The sequence below is a fragment of the Arachis duranensis genome, chromosome 6 (assembly GCF_000817695.3).
Source record: "Arachis duranensis cultivar V14167 chromosome 6, aradu.V14167.gnm2.J7QH, whole genome shotgun sequence".
NCBI lineage: Eukaryota > Viridiplantae > Streptophyta > Magnoliopsida > Fabales > Fabaceae > Arachis > Arachis duranensis.
The window spans coordinates 75,440,381-75,440,619 of NC_029777.3; positions in this window are offsets into that span (position 1 = coordinate 75,440,381).

A 239-nucleotide genomic window follows, 5' to 3' on the forward strand; every position below is an offset into this window, starting at 1 on the left:
TTTTTCAAAATAGTTTTCAATCAAATCTTTTTGATTTCTAATTTCAAAATCTTTTTCAAAAATCACTTGATCTCTTTTCCACTTTCATTTTCGAAAATCAAGTAGTGTTTTCAAAAAGTTTTCAAAATCTTTTACTTAATTTTCGAAAATTACTTCCCTTCTTCTCATATCCTTCTATTTATGGACTAACACTATTCCTCAATGAACAATTCGAACTCCATCTCTCTTGATAAGTTCGA